The sequence below is a fragment of the Callithrix jacchus genome, chromosome 2 (assembly GCF_049354715.1).
Source record: "Callithrix jacchus isolate 240 chromosome 2, calJac240_pri, whole genome shotgun sequence".
Classification (NCBI taxonomy): Eukaryota; Metazoa; Chordata; class Mammalia; order Primates; family Cebidae; genus Callithrix; species Callithrix jacchus.
In genome coordinates, this window is record NC_133503.1 from 102,516,501 (window position 1) to 102,535,192 (window position 18,692).

General features: G+C 34.8%; 1 protein-coding gene and 1 non-coding gene across 3 annotated transcripts in view; both read left to right on the top strand.

Moving 5' to 3' along the window:
• The window catches only part of EFNA5 (ephrin A5), a 291,250-nt gene that overhangs the window by 36,781 nt on the left and 235,777 nt on the right, over nt 1-18,692 (top strand). The window lies entirely within an intron of this gene.
• On the top strand, nt 7,716-7,856 carry LOC118151735 (U4 spliceosomal RNA). Its single transcript, XR_004740152.1, has one exon. It is a non-coding gene; the product is annotated as a U4 spliceosomal RNA (small nuclear RNA).

Here is an 18,692-nt window from a genome sequence, read left to right on the forward strand (position 1 = left end):
TGGTTTTTCCCCCTAGAGTTTTCATCAATTTGCATTCAAAAATGTAATATTAGCTCTCATGTAGACTAAGGATTAATTTTGGAATATTTCTAGATAATGGAAGTCTCATTCCAAAAGTGAAGTTGAGTATCATTTGATATAAGTTAAATGTGTTTCTTTTGAATTTCATATATTTTAAGGTTAGTCAACATCCCTACTAGTATCTAGTTTTATTCCTTTCCCTTTCACTTTTGTATATGCTATTGGGATTGTTCTACCTTTTTTAAACAATAGAAATGTTACATTATATCTTGGAAATTATCTCCATGACATCTATAGACTTGAGACTGTTATCTGAACTTTTCCCATTTGAAATATTGTCTTTATTTTTGGCGTGGGTGTACACTGTTAAGGACTCAGGTTAAAACAGTCTACCTATATGGACAAAGAGCATTCACCTGGCATCAGATACTGCTAGTGTTACTGAGTTTTGAACTTCCCAGGGCATTGCTGGGAGGGTGCCTATTTTCTTGGAAGTTTTTGAACGTATGAAAATTTCCTCTTTGTTGTGAATTTTCTTTCTAATTTTTTGAGAGAGGATCTCACTTGTTGTCCAGGCTAGACTGTAGTGGTGCTATCATAGCTAACTGCAGCCTTTAAGTCTTGTGCTCAAGTGATACTCCACCTTAGCATTGAGTAACTAGGACTACAGGTGCATACCACCATGCCAGCTACTTTTCTAATCTTTTGTGGAGACAAGGTCTCTCTGTGTTGCATGGGTTGGTCTTGAACTCCTAGCCTCCATGCAATCCTCCCAGCTTGGCCTTCCAAAGTGCTAGGATTATAGGAGTCAGCCATCATTGCAAATTTTCAAATCACAATAAAAAATAGGATACTAATAAAAAGACTTGAAGAGTTTCTGAATCACAGTTGTGAGATGGTGAGGTGTCATTTAAAAGGGGGTTAGACCAGTCACCTCTACTGTATCTGTCATCCCCTGCCAGCTCCCAATTATACTTTATCATTAAACACACTGTGTGGTAAAGAGATCACCAAGTCTGAATTTTGTTAAAATCTGAATAACTATGTGAAACTATATCTTTTCTTTTAAAATCTTTTTATATGGAATTATTTCCTTTTTTCTGGAAGATATAAGATGCCAACCACTGCTAAAATATTGTTCCCTGTACTTCCTGGGCTAAATCTAGGGCCACAAATAAAGGAAAGAAAGAAAAGTTCTTTGGATCTGTGGTCTGTGATTCTTAGCTAGTTTTTTCAAGTGTGAATATGTTTGTGAGCAGTTCATTCATTTGCCCGTTTTCTCCTTGTGGGCAGTGAACAGGACGTTCATGGGTGAATGTGCTCCCTGCTGTCCCCAAATTGGTCATTCTGGTATGTTGGGACATTCATTGTGCATCACATTCTCCTGGCCTCCTATCACTGATAAAAGGAACATGGCACACAGGTGTTTAAATTATTTATCATCATAATTGGCCTTTATGTTACACTGCCTGGCCAGCCCCTGTTATTCTAGTGCATAATTGATGGTGCTCAGAAGTGGAAAAGTTAGAAAAGCGGAAGTAATGTGACACAGCAGTGCCATGAGGCACGGGGCCCCGGCAGTGGGAGCAGGGCAGAGAGGGGCTGCTGCTGGCCTCCGCCAGGATGCCTCACAAGAGCCAAGGCTTACTTGGTGTCTTGTCAGGAGATTTTTCCTTCTTGCTTTGTCTATGCTGAAAGGGACAGGAAAGGTGGAAAGAGCACATCAGGTTTTTACAACCTAATTGCATGTCTCATCCTGGCTCTTGGGTAGAACTAGCTGGTTTACTTATAATTCATCATGAAAAACACATTCATAACGTTTTTGGAGGAGTAGTTCACTTCAGAAAAGGACCGTGAGTCTTGGGCGCACTGGCATTAAGAATAACAAATAACACACAAATAATGAAAGCAAGAAAAAATTTTTAAAAAGTAGAATGTGCTTTAAAAAAATGACCTCAATGTAGACTTCTGAAGGATATCCCTCTTGTTATACCTCTGTGTTTCAGTCATTGGAAAGCAAGAAATAAAAATTTTCTGCATTGTACACAAAAGTGCACTTATAACCAATGCAAATTAAAGGCATAGAAAGAAAAGCAAAATACTGAATTATAAGGTGAATTCTACAGTGTAATCTTGGTGGAGTTATTTCAAAAGGATAATTTTAAAACAAATATTTTGGGGTGCTTAGTCGATTAGGAAAATATTTTCAAAGAATATCCTCAACAATTATATTGGATATCTCCTATAATGGATTAAAAAGTTTGATATGTACATTATTATATCTATGCTAGGAGAATGTTTGAGACACAGTGTCTGAATTTTCTATTATAGGTTTGCTAAGGAGAGGTGAGGAGATGGGAAAAAACAAATTTCTCTGGATAAAATTTGGTGAGATTTTTGTGTACATTTGAAGGGACAGGTTGTGGAGTACTTGGTTATTGAAAGCATGTTCTTGAATTAGAGTAATAAAGATGAAGAAGAACAAGGAAGATGGGGACAGGATAGGATGCCAGAGGGGAGAATAGACGAGAAGGTAGAGAACAGTGTGTTAAAGAGAAAAAAAGTAAATAGTTGACAAGATGGGCGATTAGAGGCATGGTAAAGGGAATGATGAAAGGTCTAGTATTTGCGAGTCTTGCTTACCTGATGTGGAATCTATACTTTTCCTTGCTGGAATTTTGCTAAAGTGTTATAATTTTTTACATGTTCTTGTATGTATATCAAGTATTTTGTAGATTGATGCAATTTACAATTAAAATATGTTGGAGGAGAGGAAAAAAGACTGGAGAAGGGAGCCGCGGAGAGTGAGTAAGGAAGAAAAGAAGAAAGGAATAAAATGAACCAAGAATAGTGAAATAAAGATGGGGGGAAATGCAAGGCGGTTAAGAAGAAAAAAAGAAAAGGAGATGGGAGAGAGGTAAGGAGAGGGAAAAGGGAGAGATGAGAAGGAGTTAGAGAACCAGCAGTTTATAAAATGCTGTGCCTTCCATTACCTGCTTGTTTTTCCCTCTCAGCCACGTGCTAGGCAGCTGGTGGCTGGAAGGCGGTAAAGTGTGGCCAGCATCTATCTCTTGCAAGCATCTCCTGGGAGGTACTATGAGGGCTTCTTTTTGGGTGGCTGGCCCACTTACTTCCTTTTGAAACCAGCAACCATCTGGTGATGTGGCAGTGAAGAAAATCAAATTGAAACCTAATAAATTGCATATCAACTATTCTGATAACTTTATTTCCCTCCCTCCCATTTTCTTCCTAGGAGAAAATTAATACTTTATGTCAATGCCTTTTAAAATTGAAAATGATCAGAATATTTTATGCTATAGAGATTATTTAAGAAGGTATAAATATTTATCTTTTTTTAGTAGGAAAATAAACATGTCTACATCTCAAAATTATACTTCAAGCATATTAAAAAAATTACTTATTTTATATCCATCAGTGTTTTATGGGGGAATTGTTCTTGTATTTTCATGTAAAACAATAATTTTTGGTGTCCAGAAAAACTGTTTGCTCAATGAGTGTCTGCAAGTATACCCTCTTAGTTTTACCATGGGCTATATATACATACATATACATGGGCTATATATACATACATATACATACATGGGCTATATATACATACATATACATACATATACATGGGCTAAATATACATACATATACATAGATGGGCTATATATACATACATATATATGAAAGACATATATATACATATATGTACATATGTATAAAATGTACATATATACGAAGAAATATTCCATATATATGAAAAGGATAGAGCATATGTATGTACGTGTGTGTGTGTGTGTAGTCAGGCCGTACATGACAATGTTTTTAGTTAACAATGGGCTACATTTATAATGATGGCCCTATAAGATTATGATGGAGCTGAAAAATGCCTGTTGCCTAGTACTTACTATACTGTACTTTTTATCATTATTTCTTAGTATAATCCTTGTACTTACATATGAAAAAGTTAACTGCAAAACTGTCTCGGGCAGGTCCTTGAGGAGGTATTCCAGAAGAAGACATTATTATCATAGGAGATGACAGTTCTGTGTGTATTATTGCTCGTGAAGACTTTTCAGCAGGACAAGATATGGAGGTGGAAGACAGTGATAGTGATATTTCTGACCCTGTGGAAGGCTAGGCTGATGTCTGAGTTTATGTCTTAGTTTTTGACAAAATCTAAAAAGTAAAAAAATAAATTTTAATAAAAAGCTGATAAATAAGAATTTAAAGAAAGTTCTTTGCACAGTTGTACAATGTGTTTGTGTTTCAAGCTAAAGAATCAAACCTTAAATGAAAAGTTTATAGTTACAGTGAGCTAAGGTTAATCATTATTGAAGAAAAAGTATCTTTAATAAATTTAGTGTAGCTTCAGCATCCAGTGTTTGTAAAGTGTACAGAAGTGTATGGTACCGGGCTTTCATATTCACTCACCGCTCACTCCCTGACTCACCCAGAGCAACTTCCAGTTCCGCAAGCTCCATCCATGATAATGGATGTATATCATTTTTTAATCTTTTGTAACATAATTTTACTGTGCTTTTTCTATGTTTAGATACATTTAGATACACAAATATTTACTGTTAGAATAGAAATTTGCTATACAGGTTTGTAGCTTAGAAGCAATAGACTATACTATAGCCTGGGTGTGCAGTAGGCTACACCATCTAGGTCTGTGTAAGTTCACTCTGCGATGTTCATCGAGTGGTAAAATCACCTAACCCTGGATTTCTTAGACCATTTCCCCTTCATTAAATGACACATGACTGTATGTTAAATAGACTTTTAGAGTAGGGGTGTCCCATATTTTGGCTTCCCTGGGCCACATTGGAAGAAGAATTGTCTTGGGTGACTCATAAAATAGACTAACATTAATGATAGCTGATGAGCTTTAAAAAAAATTGTGAAACAATCTCATAATTTTTTTTCTTTTTTTTTTGAGATGGAGTCTTGCTCTGTTGCTCAGGCTGGAGTGCAGTGTCATGATCTCGGCTCACTGTAACCTCTGCCTCCCAGGTTCAAGAAATTATTCTGCCTCAGCCTCCTTAGTAGCTAAGATTACAGGCATGCATCACCATGCCTGGCTAATTTTTGTATTTTTAGTAGAAACGGGATATCACCATGTTGGCCAGGCAGGTCTCGAACTCCTCACCTCAAATGATCCGCCTGCCTCACCCTCCCAAAATGCTGCGATTACATACATGAGCCAACTGTGCCTGGCCAAATCTCAGAATGTTTTAAGAAAGTTTACGAATTTGTGTTGGGCTGTATTCAAAGCCATGCTGGGCTGCATGTGACCTGTGGGCCATAGGTTGGACAAACTTGGTTTAGAGCATTTTTAGATTTGCAGCAAAATCGAACAGAAGGTAAAGAGATTTCCCATATACTCCCTACTGCCACAGCTTCTCCCAGTATCAACATCCCCCACCAGAGTGGTACGTTTGTTATGATTGATGAACTTACATTGACATATCACTGTTACCCAAAATCTACAGTTTACATTGGGGTTCACTGCTGGTATGGTACATTGTATGGATTTAAATAAATGTATGATGACATGTATTCCACTATCATACAGAGTAGTTTCATTGCCCCCAAAATACTGCAATGTGTTGCATTTTTTAAATACAGTTTTATATTTTTATTTTTGGCTAATTGCATTAAATGTAGAATATTTAGAATCATTTAGTAATCATTTATTGATATTTAAAATAACTTTAATTTAGCTAAATTTGTGTGTGTATAGACTGACACTTAAAATGTTAGTTTTTTAAAAATAATAGGTAATACATACACATAGTAATTTTTAAACAATATGATGGCAGTTCAAAGGTATAGAATGAAAACATTCTAACACCTAACATTTGATACCTTTGAATATTATTTCCTTCTTTTCACTAGAGACAAATAAATGACACTTTAGGAAAAATCATTTAGGATGCCAAAGAAACTACAGTTTCAGACAAAATAGCCCCTTACCATTTATGTTCTTTGCAGAAAATACAGTGATTATATGAGATAGTTTGTCCATCCTTTCTTCTTCGTATCCTTATGACTTGTTTATAGTATTGTAATAATAATCAGAAGTGATATCAGCATCTTCCCCATATCTCAAAAGTACTACCTTTCTTCATCCTAAATAAGGCCTTCTCTTTTCACAGCCTTCAAAAGGCTAAGGGACAGCTTGCATGGGACTCATGTCCATTTATTTCGGCTTCATATTTCATCTTTGAGTTACATTGTAGTTTTGTTTTCAGCCACCGTTACTCATTGTCAATGTAATATTTAGTGTTTATCCAAGGTTCCCCTGGTACAATATGTTGTGGTATTTTCAGTAATGTATAGATTAGCTACTTTTCTAGACTATGTCTAGCTTATAGTCTAAATAGGAAACAGTAACAAAAAATCTACTTCCAATATTCTATACACCTAGTGGTGAATTGTCATAATGAATGGATTGGGGAAAGTGGAGCAAAATACTTATTTTAAGTACTTTTTGTTTTGAGTTTCATTTTTTATGCTCTAATATATTTTTAAGGCTATGTCTAACAGGAACTATCTAAAATATTACAATATGTGTAACTTAATAAGCCTGTTTATTTTTAAAATTAAAGTTCTCGAGGTGCTGGTAATATAGAGCATTTGATTCATATGAGAATTCTTAAGAGGCATCATGACATAACTGGCTTATTTTAGAATTTAGAGCGTAAGCTCTACAAGCAGTTATCTTTCACTAGCTGTGTAGTCTTAGGCAAATTCTTTAATTTCTTGGTGCATTGTTATTTCTATCTGTAAAATAGATATGATAACAGTACCTGCCTCACAGTGTTATTTTATGGATGCCATTGAGTTAATATACGTGAAGTGCTTAGTACTGTGCATGGCATGTAGTAAGAAATTAATAAGCATTAATTTTTATTATTTGAATGATATATTACTATAGATGTAGCCTTGTTAATCTTGATGCTTTATTTTAATTCATTCTCATTGAGTAATGACATGTATTTTGAAACTAAGTATCGTATAGCTCTGATGGAGATAATAAATGTATTTCATAATTGACAATGAGCAGTGCTAATGAATAGGACTTAGTCTCTTCTAGTAAAAACAAATGTTTGCAGCTTGTGTAAACATAATTTTGGTAATTGAAATGGAAATTCATCGAATATAAAGTATATGATTCACTTACACAAATGAAAGATTACACTTATACACTTAAAATATATTTAAGTGTATTTACAGTTGAGAATTGGTGACTTCTGACAATGGCTTAATACTCCTTTTCCTTTTTTTTTTTTTTTGAGATGGGGTCCTGATCTGTGACTCAGGCTGGAGTGCAATGGCACGATCATAGCTCACTGCAGCCTCTAATTCCTGGGCTCAAACCATCCTCCAGCCTCAGCCTCCTGAGTAGCTAGGACTATAGGCATATGCCATCACATCTGATGTGCCTTAATACTCTTTAAACATTATTGTATTCTCATCTTAAATAGTATCCTCATTTATTTTTGGTGTGTATTGTGAATGACCAGGCAGTATTTAATGAAGCCTTGGCTTGCATTTTGTTAAGAAAGAAGGTAGTTCTGATGTGGGAATTTGTATGCTCAACGCTCCCTCAGTAACAGTTCTTCAGGTGGGAAAGTGACTGATAATGTCCATTATATCTATGTGAAGAAAATGTATGTTTCAGCTTTGCGCAGTGGCAGTATCATAGCCAACGAGGTTTATCCGAGGCGTGATTATTGCTAATTGAAAACTTTTCCTAATACCCCGCCGTGACGACTTGCAATAAAGTCAACACTGGCAATTTTTGACAGTTTCTACGGAGACTGATTTAAAAAGAAAAAAAGGAAAATGAATGTTTCATCCCCATTTGTTGGAATGAAGAGAGCTGAGAGCTCAGGTCCTTCATCCAGTTGCTCTAGTGTGATTCTTTAGTGATAGTACATTAATTTCATCAAAGTTAACAAACAGAAAGATTCAAAATGGAAATAAATCACTCAAATAATATGAGAAGATTGAAAAGGTGGCATATACCTATTTTTAATAGAAATAAAGCAATACTTAATAAATAGTTCCTATTAAAAATCATTATATTTGAAGATACTATATAGAAAATCTTATACTATTAGCCATGAATACAGGCAATGTTTACAAATAAGACAGCTTGAGGGTTAGTTCCACAGCTTTGGATTGTGGAGGAAGGAGGAATGGTCTGGGAGATCCATTCATTTTTGCTCAGGGGACTACCAACTGTGAATGTCAAAGAAATGCTGATAAGAAAGAAATACTTCTCTCTTAAATTAAAAAAACATCAAAACCAAATCTAAATCTAAGTATATTGCAAGTAATGCTGAAACAGTCTGATTTTAATAAATAAACATGTTTTTTGAGGCTGTTAATTATATATGTAGTATCAGTGGTATGTTTTGTCAAAGCAAAGCACCCAGTGTGGCTCTGGGTCCAATAAGGCTGCTGTCCACAGCATAGATGTCTCATTCTCATTAGCAATTTATAGAAAATATATCTGGGTGTGGTGGCTCATGCTTGTAATCCAAGGGCTTTGGGAGGTGAGATGGGAAGATTGCTGGAGGCCAGGAGTTTGAGACCAGCCTGGGCAATATGGGGAGATACCATCTCTAAAAAAATTGTTTTAAAAATTAATTAGGCAGGTGTGGTGGTGTATACCTAAAGTCCTAGCTACTTGGGAGGCCAAGGCAAGAAAATCCTTTGAACCCAGGAGTTTGAAGTTAACGGTGAACTATGATCACACTACTGCATTCCAGTCAGGGCGACAGAGCCAGAGTGAGACCTTGTCTCAAAGAAATAATAAGAAAAGGAAAGAAAACATACTGTGTACTATTCTGTTTTCTAGGATGATGACTTGTGAATTTTAATTTAATGATTCTGTTTTTACTAAAGTTATTAACAACCATTTGCATACAGTACCACGTTTTAATTGGACTAGGACTTCTATTTCACTTCAGTATCTGGGTACAGTCAGTGCTTCATTAAATAACACTGATAATCAGTTCATAAGATCTTACTTCAGTGAGTGATCATCTGTCATGATCGACTTGAAAACAGGTTTTGTGTTAAGCAAGCAAAGGAATTGATTTTCACTGTGTCTGTAGCTATAGTATTGAGATATTTGTTGAGCTTATACTTAATATTCTATATTGTAGTTTAAGAAAAGCAACTTAACTATGTTCAACTAGGTTGCACATTTCACTAAAATTTGAAAATCATGGTAATAAAACAGGGATTTCTGAGTTATGATCAATAAGACTGATTTAATTTAGGGGTAGCTAAGGAGAAAGATGAAAATCAAGTACAGTAGTTTGAATTATGGAAAGTGTCACATTTAATTTCACAATTGGTTCTGGTGTGTTTGGGGATTTAGAATAATTTTATACCTTAACATTCAATCTTTATTTTACAGTAAATAAGCTAATTTTAGTCGACTGCTCAACCTTTTTCTGCTTGCTATTATGCAATATTAGCTTTTGAATAGTCTAGTAATTCTTACTTAACACTAATTAATAAGGAATTAGAGTAATAATTTTAGATATGAATAAATTGCTTCAAATTATAACATGTTATGTAGTTTATATAAATTGTTATTAGTGATGGGAAAAGAATCAACAAGGCATGCTGCCTGATGGTGATTTATTTTCATTTGTCTTTGTTCTGCTTTGTATATATATATGTTGGGAGACATTGGTAATTGTGAATTTAATAATCATTCTAACTTATTGGTGGTTGCTACATATAGAAATGCATAGACAATCTCAAAAACCTCACCTGTGAATTGGAGTATACACCAGCTGGCTGAGAAAACAGCTTACTAAATTTTCTCAGTTGAGTCCAACAAATGGCCATTCAGAAATAGTAACTTTAAAAAGCTTCCTTCTTTATTAGCTCTGCATAGTATTTCAAAAATTAGTTGCTAGAGCATAAGTTTGGAAGTTATTCTGGTGAGTGTACTACTTTCAATTAATAAATCTCTCAGACATATTTACATGTTCACATTTTAAATTTCATTAGGGCCAGCATTGGGCATGCATGCTGGATTAAAACACAGGAAGCTACAGGAATGTTAACATTAACCCAATACAAATTACTGAAGCTTTTTTTGTTTGTCTGAAATTGTATTAAGTAGTTGGTAATTGAATGTTTCTATATAAAATACATATATAAAATATAATCTTTGTGAAAACCATATTTTTCCTCTTAAATATTGTTATTCAGAAAGGAGGTTTTAAAGGTAAACAACAAGTACCTTATATATAGCAGACACTAATTTTGTTGGGACTATTACATATATTGTTACTTAGGCGTAAGAACACTGAAGGGAAAATTAGGTTATTTGTGACTTTGATTGGTTCATTTTCAAAATGGCTGCTCTTTGGAGGTGGAATTAATCCATGACTTAAATTTTATACAGGAAAACTATTTCTACTGCAGATTTTGACTACCAAGTTGTTGAAGTTTATGGAGAGAATATTTTTAGTCAACAAAATTAATAAAAGCAACCTTTGGCAAAGGAATGTAGACACCTGTGCTGGACTACATGTCTAGAAAAAGAGGAAAAAACCCAATCTTTTAGGCTAATCCTAAACCAAATAAGTGATCTACTTTATAGTAAAAATTGTGCCATCAGCATAATTATTATATTATGCTTAATGCACTGATAGTTAAAACGTTTGAATTCTGTTATATCTGCCATCAGGTAGTGAAAGAATGAAAACCATGAAAGCTGTGTAATGTTCCTCACTGATTGGGCTGTTTTCAAGAAAACAGGTAAAGGATGTTTCTTATGCAGGTGGGAAGGCTAAATTTTAGCCATTGACTTTTGTCACTATAACTTAATCTGTGGGTCACTTTTGCCTTTGAGTTAATATTACCTTTTAATTACAGATTGAGGATGAATGCCCTGACAAAATTAGGGTGGCACTTAGTGATTTTGTAAAATCCAGATATACTAGATTAAGGCCTATTTCGGGTCTTAACTTTGCATATTTCTAAAGCAAAATAAATTCTATTTTAAGGATGTGAATTGGATGAAGTAGGCGACTCTCCCACTTGTATGTTGAAAAAAAATTCTACCTTTCTTTAGTTTCATTTTGCTGATAATCTTTGGAATTTGGGGAGGAGGTGACTTAGAAACAATACATCCCTATTCAAAGAAATGAATTTTTAAAATCCTATAAGCCTTTACCACAACACTTCTTTCTTGTCATTTTTTGGGTGATTGGAGAAAGAATTAGCACATCCTTAGGACCATAAAAGCTCTTTCTGCCTTTGTGATTTATAGTATTAGCAAAGTGGTATTTTTTTTTTTGGACTGTTCCCCTCCTCTTTTAAAAAATGTTTTTGGAAGTAATAAGGCAAAATTACAAACAATAAATTATTGTAGTGATGGCTGTTCACCAGCCTGCACACCCATTCAGGCTGTACAGTACTTCATGGAAAGTTATGTTTAATGTCACTTAATGAGTCCTTAGAACTGGTGTGCTCTCAGACACTTTGATGGGCTGTTAAATTTACAAATGTTCTAGGGCTATAAATTATCATTAAACATTGAGAAAGAGAAGTTTTTCTATGTATTTCACATGATTTATTTAAATTTATAACCCAGGAAGCTGAAAATAGGTAAGGATTTGGTGCTTCTGCTCATATATTGGAATTTAATCTGAATTTGGTACTTTTCTGGATCTGAAGCAGAGATAAATTTGCATGAAAACAAATGCAAACTCTTACTTAGAAGTCAGATTAACTACTGATTATTCAGAGAGATGAATCTTAACGATTACGTGTCCTCTTCCTTCTCCTTGCCCTAACATTTCATTGCTCATTAGCGTCTTCACTGGCACCTCTAGATGAAATAAAGGGAAGTAGAACCCATCTGGGGAGGCAGCACTGTGCCATGGTTAGGATTGCCTTGCATTTAGTCAGTTCTGGGCTTGAATACTTGTGAGTGCTCTACTTCTGAGACTCTAAGTCTATTACTCAAACTCAATCCACCTGAATTTTCTAAGAAGTAAAATAAAAATAATAATATTGACATCAGGACATTGTTGTAAGGCTTGACTTAGAGAATGCAGGGAAACTGATTTGCTAAGAGTTTAGTATAGTGGCATAATAGAGGTATTCAGTAAGTGGTAACCATTATTATCGTTTTAGTACTAGTTATGCCATTCTATCAGAAGTCTTGATAGAATAAGATACTAAACATAATATAACAGCTACGTGTTTAAATCAGTAATTTTTCAACCATAGCTTCATATTTTCACCTGGAAAGCTTTTAATACCCATACTCAAATATCCATATGTTGATCCCAACCCAACTATTCAGTCAGGATGTTTGAGGGTGAGACATGAGCATTTTATTAAAAGCTTTCTGGGTGATTCTGCGCAGCTAACAGTAGCAAGACACCTGAGAATCTCGCTACTCTGCCATTCCTTAGGATGCAGTTTATCCATATTGCTCATAATGGATGCTAGGGCTCCAGACATCAGACTTACCTTCTAGGCAGCAGGATAGAAAAAAGAATTAAGAGGAACATGTTCCCTCCTAGTAGGTCTCATTTTTAGACTTGTCACATTGGTAAATACTTGATCACCTACTTGCTAGGGGAATAATCTATAAACTAGGGTCTTTTTTTTTTAAAGGCAGCCATGCATTCAGTTAAAAATTCGGAGAAAGATACAGGGTTACATTACAGTTTTGCAAATGATCAAATCAAGGCAAAGTCAAGTAGAGGAGGACAATATTATCTAGTGTTTAAACACATATGTCTTCAACACCAATCTCTTTTCACCTTAAAAAACAGCTTATCTAAAACCAAACTCACATCTTGTTTCTTCTATGTTAATAGCAACTATAAATTTACCAAAACAGTACCTGCGACATCCTCTTTTCCTGCCACTCTTTTACCCCTCATTATTTTATCCATCGTTATTTCATAGTGATAATTAATTACATGTTTTTTAGTTTAATGCAAAGTTAATCCTTATAATAAACCTGTGAATTAGGTGTTAGTCCTATTTTACACATAATAATAGGTTGGAAAGTAGCTCTTTCATGATCAGCTCCTCAGAGAGGTGAATCCAGGAGATGGATTCACGATTTGTCCGTCTCAAGATGCGTTCTCTCCAGCTTTGTGTTCCATGGTTTCCCTCACATAATCAGTTAGGAAATTTTGTTGACTGGACCTTAAGTAGGCCACATTGTTTTAAGGGGATTCGTTTGGTTGAGAACACTAACATTGAAAGTCTCAGCATTTATTTTTCTTTTGTCCTTGAATCAGGGACCCATCCTTACTGTAAAGAATGACCACTCTTGGGCAGAGAGTGTCCCGATGTCACTTACTGTTGCAAGGATCCTTGCAGCACTGAGGGCTGGAAGCAAAAGCCAGCTTTCTAACCCTGGGCCTGCCTGGTAGCTTCTTTGTGCTTTGTTGTCCTCCCTTATTCCACACCCCCAATTTGTTTTCTCCTAGATGTTTCTGCTAAAGTCTGTCTGCCACAGTTATCTTCAGAAATGTAAATCCGATCACATCTTTCTTTTGCTTAAAATTCTTGGATTGCTCTACATTTCCTAAAGGATGATTCTTTACCTTCTAGCCCCAACTTCTCATATTAATATTTACCATTGTCCTCCCACCCACTATTTTCTAGACATAACAAATTACTTTCCCTTCCCTGATGTTCCATTCTTTCTCACCCTCTTACACGTGGTGACCCAAATGTGGATTTTTCTTACTCCTCCGTTCCACCTTATTGGTTCCTGTTTATTCTTCAAGTCTCAGGTCACATGAGTTATCCCCGTTTCTTTGCACCTAAAGTTTTGCACATAAAACTTCATTATTGCAGTAAGGATTTTATATTGTAATTATTTGCCTGTATTTTTTCCTTTAGCCTATAAGTTAATAGGAGGGCCTTTTCAACTGTCTTTTACCCCATCCTGTTTCCTTAATTATACATGGTAGGGGACACTTAGCTCATACTTAATAAATATTCACTAAAGAGTACATATCTTGAAATGATTAACTCTTGGAATATGTCGAATAAGGCTCTTTTGCAGTGTTATCTAATATTATATTGCATTTGCCAAATATAGTGAAAAATAATTTGACTTTGCACTCTTGAAAAGGAAGCAGTATTGAAAATGCAGAACCCATTATTAAGTCAGAAAAAATGTATTCTTTTACCATCTCTTTTAGTTGACTTGGTACCTCTCTCATTTGGGTGACTGTATGTATAGACTTAGGCAATAGAGAAATGATTTTTAACTTTCTATGTATACTGTTTATAAATACATAAATGCACAATCAGTTTGAATAAGTAATTTAGGGTATTTGGTAATTTATGGTACAAATATTGACAGATTGCTGCTGAATTGGTGGTGAAAGTAAATGAAACATGGCCAGCACAATTAGGAGTTGCCCAAATGGGAATGTTGTTTTTGTTTTTTAGAAAATGAGAAATGCCAAATGTTAACAAAGATTTTGTCAATATTCTTTATTGTTGCAGATTTGTGCAACTTCATTTATAAATGAAAATCAGATGAAGGTTGACAGAGCTGGAGTTGTTAAAGGGCTTGGAGGGAAGTGTCTGAATATGGCACTCTGCATCTCCTATCTGAGAAGTTCATTGAGGTTTGCTATTGTCAGCCTACAGTGCTTCTGCAGAGATCTATAGCTATTTGGTGCCCTCGGGCTGATTTCTTTTGGAGATCTATTTACAAATGAAAGATTGGAGGAGTCACAGTTTTGTAGCCAGAGGTAGAAGCTTGTTTCTTAGAGAAATAAGTAAGCTGTTTTTTTTCTGTTATTCATAATTAATGGAATATGAATGTGTGGGGGGGGTTAAGGATGGTGATGCTACTGAAAGACAGAAGAAGGTCCAGCTGTTGTAGGATTCAGAAAGGATCATGATTTAGATTAGAATTTACATTCTTGCATTTTGATTTGCTTTGATTTTTAAAAAATATTTATTAGCCAAGACCTGCGTGGAGGACATGCAAGGTCAAGTGGAGGTGTGCTGTGTAATATATTCAGCTAAATTTTGGTTTCTCAACAGTTTTGCTCAATGCCGTTGGTTACTCCACTCATTAAACACACATTTATAAGAGTATACAACTGGCATAGGCACACTGAGAACATGAAGAGGTACGATTCTGGGCATATCCCTTGAGAAAAAGGTAGAAGGATTTTCTAAGCAAAAATGTGAAAAGATACATCATTCTTTTTTAATCTTAGTGGACATTATCCCAAGTTGTGCATTCCATAAATTAGGCAGTCAGGCATTTTGACATCTTAGTCAGAGACTCAAGTGGCATGTCATACATTTCCTCTTGTTTCGTGTAAGTTTTCTCCAAAATAGCAGACAAAAGTAGTTATTTTCCTTCTCATTCTAATCTGGACTCTGAAACTTTGGTGTGCTAAAACTGTCAGGAAAACTGTGCCTATCCTGTCATCGCCAAATCTGACATTTCTGAAGATTATGCCAAATGTATTTTCTGACACATTTCAGTTGATTCAAGCTGAGAGGTACTTCTTATCTTTTGATTTGTCAGTCTACTGGCCTGAGGAATATAGCTACAGTCCCTGGGAATCATATGACATGTGGAAGCTGAATCACTGTTTTCAACTGCTGTCAATTAGTGTTTGGAAATGGAAGAAAAAAACCCAGTGCATGAGAATGTCACAAGTTCATATAATGAATTTTGTTTAAAATGAATTTCATGCTCTTTTTTTTTTTTTTACTACTATCAAGTAACTGAAATACATCAAGATTTTATTATCAAATTAGCAGTGAAATACTCAAATTCTCTCCTTTGGCCTTAGTTGTTCAAAAGAAACAGAGGAGAATTACTGATCAAGCTGAATATTTTGGATTGCATATATATTACCCACATAAAGAGATATTGTGCCAAAAATGGGCTTGGTACATAGTAGGAACTCAGAAAATCTTTGTGTAATGAATGAATGAAAGATTGTAGGTTGTGTACTGGGTCTTTTTTTTTTTAAAATCCATGATTTATTAATTAATTAATTTATTTTAAAATAGAAATGGGGTTTTGCTATGTTGTTCATGATTTATTTATTTTTTTAAAACAGAGATGGGATCTTGCTCCTGGGCAGTCTTCCCCACCTCAGCTTCCTGAGTAGCTGTTATAATAGGTACACACCACTGCACACATCTTGAAATGTGTTATTTTGAATCTGAGTTTTTTATAGGTTCACTTACTTTAAGTGGATGTCCTCCTGTAAGGCAAAAAATTAAACTACATTTTGTTTCCACGTCTATTTGAATTTCTCTAGCACCAACAGAGAACTTTAGTCCACATCCAGCATTGCCCATTCTCACAGTTCTCCCACTAGAAGGTAGAAAAGAAGAGTAGTACTTATTTTATTAGTAGTTTATAATTCTTCCCATTTACCTTTGAACAAGTGCAAACTCTTTGGGACAAACTTGCCTCTCAGAACACATTTTCTTTTCTTCCTATTTTACTTCCTTTCCTGCTTCATTGTCAGGTCTGAAGTTGCAGATAATGGCAGTGCGGAAAGCGATTGTGAGCTTTGGGTGGTGATGCTGGCAGTGGCTCTTTACCTGCTTCTCTGATTAGAAAGCAAGCTTCCCAAGAACAGGCAGAAATCTGTTCTATCAATTTTGGTATCTCTCCAGATTTCCAGTACAGTGATCAGCATCTGGTTGGTACAGAACTAATGTTCCTAGAATTAATGATTGAGTAGGAAATACTGCTCCAGTTCCATTTTCTCCTGTATTTGGAGACTGTGTGTGTGTGTATGTGTGTGTGTGTGTGTGTGTGTGTGTGTAATGTTTAGTTTTTTTATGTGTTTAAATTTCATGGTAAGGTAGAATAAGAGTAGTGGTATCTTCTGAATCAAGGTTAATATTTTCTGTGTTAAAGCTGAAGATACGCAGTGGGCAAAAGCCTTTAGATTTGGTTCTTGGTGATCCTTCCATAAAAATACATTAAGGGTGGGTCTGAGTTTCCTCCACAAAGCTGCTGATGTGTTCTCTGTCCTTAGACATAAAGAACAGGCAAGGAGTAGAAACTGATCCTCTGATTGGCTCCTGGAAGAAAATGAATGTTAGGTCTAGCTATTTTCACATGTAATCAAAAGGACCTGTCAAATTATTTAAAATTTGACCATTCAAATTATTATTTAAATGTATAAAAACGTGATTTTTGTTTGTTGAATAAAAAGCATTGGCTCCCAAAAGTTTTCACAGTGTCATTTTGTAAGATTACAACTTGTAATGAGTATTTACTGATGCATTTAACATCCCAGATGTAGCTACTGTTCAGATATTTTTTATAATTGACAGGATACTTTCTAATAGCAACTGAAATGTGGCTGTTTTCTTTCTTCCTTTTTCTAAAAAAAAAGTATGTATGTATATATACATACATATACTATGTATGTATAAATACATATGTATGTATGTATAAATAAATATGTATGTATGTATTTTATTTATGTATACATTTATGTACATGTGTGTATAAAAATATATACATACACAAAAATATGTGTGTGTATATATATGTGTGTGTGTGTGTGTGTATATATATATATATATATATACATTTGAGAAGCTCTGGAGCTTTATTTTTATTTATATATTTCCTAAAAAGATTGTGCATGGACGTTATTCATGTATACTTCCTATACTGCGTCAGCTCTCAGTTACCCACATGTGGATTATTCAGCCTTGGGATTTATCTGCAGAAATTTTTCAAGTCCTGGGCTGCTCTGCTATCATCATTTGTATGAATTATGTTAGTGTCATCAGTGTATGCTGTGGTAGTGCAGCCTAAACCAAGCATAGCTGGGAAGGCAAATCAACCCATCCCTTCTATATTATATCCTAAAGCAAAATATTTATCATTTTTGTCAATCTTTTCCCATTTAGAATCATTCTACCCATTGTTAGCACAGTTGACTATGAATTACATGTGCTCTGATTAAAGTACCACATAAAATAAAATTTTATAAATTTACTTTAATTATCCAAACTTCTTTAGTGAAATTAAATCCTTTTGACTTGATCAAAGGTGCTACATGGAAAGGTTTGACTGAACTTGGGTTACTGATTTCAATATAATAGTTATTAAATCCAAACATAATTTTTCTATCTCTCTAACTCCCTGTTTAAAATACAATACTAGATCTTGAAATATTATTTGAAGAATAATTTATAAATGCAAAATTATTCTTTTTTGTTTTGTATATTAAGTATCTTTAGATTTTAACCATAGTCTTTGTATATTTCTTGTTTAATGTAAACAAGGTGTGTCTAACTTCTGACCCATTCATTCAGTGTAAAATACAGCTTTTGCCATAACTAGAGAGAGGATAAGATGGAAGAACAACCCCTCCCTTTGTGTTGATTATATCTCCACCTGACTGAGGTTTCTGGTCATGGGATAAAGGAGTGATTAGTCAGACTTCGAGTGAAGCAAGCTTTTAGAGTGCAAAAGAATTTTTTTGTTTGTTTGTTTTTTGGTCTGCTCTCTAGAAACCAGAGAGGAAAGTATGCATAATGGGATGCTGTACTTGTGCATTTCGGCAAAGATCTAATCTTTTTGAATTCATTGCTTGTGAGTTATTATTTCTAATCATACG